Here is a 2,919-nt window from a genome sequence, read left to right on the forward strand (position 1 = left end):
ACCGGTTAGTTTTGCTCAAATTTATTTATTATCTTGTGAACTGTCATTTCAAAATCCCTTCTGTTTCGAATTCAATACTAGAAATTGCCCGTAGAACCTTAAACAGTTTCGAAACCACTTCGACATCCGCCCATACAGCATTGATTTAAAATCGAAATCTTCACCCATGTTTCTAATTCAACCCTATCCACGGAGCTATTAACTGCTCCAAACACACCTAAAGCGAACTATTTCCAGAGAGTACGATGATGTAGGCAGACAGAGAGCTCGATGCCGATGGCAGATAAACCACCATAAAGGACATCCAAGAGATGACTTCGAATTTGTTCCAAACACGCCAGAAATGCTACGAAATTCGAGTTACTTCACGACACCAAGCTGTCTTATATAAATCCTCAGCCAGATCCTGCGACGGGTACACCAAGTGCAGACGTGACTCTATCTGTGCATGATCTGAAGAAAGGAAAATTAAATTGACTTTAAGTTAAATATCACATTTAAATCTGGTCTTAAAATAGACTTTTCAAGTAGACTAAGAACTTGATTTTATTTTTTTTTTGGTTTTTCTGTAAATTAGAAAAATGGTGTAATAATCAAGGTGAAACAAATACCCTGAAGAGAAAACGGTGGTATTTATGGAGAATAATAGTTAAATTTTCTTTTCTAATTTTATCCGTAGGTATATCTATTCCTATAGTATTTTATACTTACAAGAATGAGGTGGAGGCAGAGTGGGATTTGTTTCATCAATATAGATTTTCCTTTCAATCATTCTTGCTCCCGTCTACCCTAGATTGTTCTATTTACTAGTTGTTTCTTCACTAGTTTCTTTAAATTCATGTATTATTGTTTTAATTGGTCTTTCTTTTGGTTTATTATTTTTAATTCATGCATAATATCCATTTGGCTGTGTTAATTCCTTCTATTTTCAAATGTCCAGTCACTTTATATTGCCCACATTAAATTACATCACAACTGGTAAAGTTTACAAGATATTAATCCGTTTTCTTTGTCATCATTTCCAGGAAACACAATAGCGATCAGAGAAACTGACAACGATAGTGTTTAGAAGATGTAATTCACAAACGCACTGGACCATCCATATAAATTTAATCACTATTAAAGGTTTTGTCACATTTAAATGTATTTTTTATGTTCCATTATTTATTATTATTATCTAATTCAGAACTGTTGTTGCGAAGTTGCGTATATCTAATATTGAATTACAAAATAAAACACACATTGTAGTGCCACATTTATTTTACTAAATTTAACGATGCGTGGTAATGATTAGGTATTATACAAAAGTCGTGATGATTTACATGAACCTCAAGACATATCACAATGGCTCATTACTTGTATACTTTATGAATATGGAGCTATATATAATCAAATAAAGTTTTAATTTTAAGAGGACCGGACAACACGATTTTACCATTAAGTTGGATGTATATTATGTTATTATAAAATTATGGAAAATCGGATAATGGAGCTACTGATTGCATTTTAATAATATATTTATTTTCACTGACCAAAACACCAATGTGGAAACTAGGACACCAATAATTTTAATAATAATGTGACCAGAATACATTTTTTATGAAAACAGTATAACTGTATATTACTTAAGTTAATGATAATTATCTCGCCATATTTAACACACAGATGGAGAAAATTCAATAATTAACAATGCGAATACATATTTTTCTAACATCAAATATAATAGTTATATTAAATCTGTCAAACTACAGCTTATTTTTAACAAAATAAAAAAATAACATAAGCAACGTACAAATACAAGGTGTTTCAGTTCCACAGAATCAAACTTTAACCACAAATAGAATTCAACAAATAATTGATAATTGCTTTATAAAGCAAGGGTCTAAGTCTCACCGTTTTCACTGTACAGAGTCGTATTGGTCGGTTTTGACAATTATATTATTTATGAAATCTTTGGTAAGCTTATAAAACGATTTAAATTTGGTGTGGTGTTAAGATTTACACATGTGCATAATTTACTGTAAAATTTACAAATTTGTGTAGCTTAGTGGCGTAGGAGTGGGTAGTGTAATGGGATTTTTTTGCTCCAACTTCTACGCCAATCATTTGGGATTCATTTTTAGATTCCGTGTACAATTCTACATAAAAAAAGGTATACTTGTTGAAAATCAATGTATGTAGTGTATCGTTTTACCGAAAATCTCAGTTGAATGGGAAACCGTTCTTCTGTTAAGTTTCGTTTCTTAAGGATAGGAAACACATTTTAAATTAAAATTATTGTAATGTCACGTATTAACTCAGAATTCAAAACAGTATTAAATAATATGTCTCTACATCGGCAAAACGATTGGTAAATTTTAAACGTAATCTTTTGTTTATTATTTATTGCATTCGTAATTTGGTGAATTCCCCCTTTGAGCGCCCTGCCCTTAGTCCGGCCCTTAATGGGCTTCCAACAAATTCATATTTCTACAAATTAAAGATAACAATAAACGCAAATCAGGTGCAGTCTTTCCGATATCAATTGAAGAACCAAGAGGTTGACAGTATGTACAAGGTTCGGTCGCTGACGCAGCAACTCGGCATTGAAATATTAGAAAAACTCGTTCCTATATTTATTTAGACATACCCTTATACAGGTCTGGTCGAACTAAATGTGGAGGTGGTAGAAATGTATACGCCCAGTTGAAGAATGCGAGCGCGGGTAAACGAAATACAAACACAGCTGCATTGGGCCACTGGGCAATAAATCTCAGCTGTTGACAAGTGGTTGACAAATTGCCTAGCAGTGCAGTGCAGCAATGCGGAATTTGGTGTGACCCAGGTAATTTTAATTTATTATAGGCACCTTCTATTAATCATTGATATTACAACTGCGAAAGGGAGAAATAATATTATACATCCCAGAAAATGTTACAT

Source organism: Anoplophora glabripennis, unplaced genomic scaffold, assembly GCF_000390285.2.
Source record: "Anoplophora glabripennis isolate ALB-LARVAE unplaced genomic scaffold, Agla_2.0 scaffold83, whole genome shotgun sequence".
NCBI lineage: Eukaryota > Metazoa > Arthropoda > Insecta > Coleoptera > Cerambycidae > Anoplophora > Anoplophora glabripennis.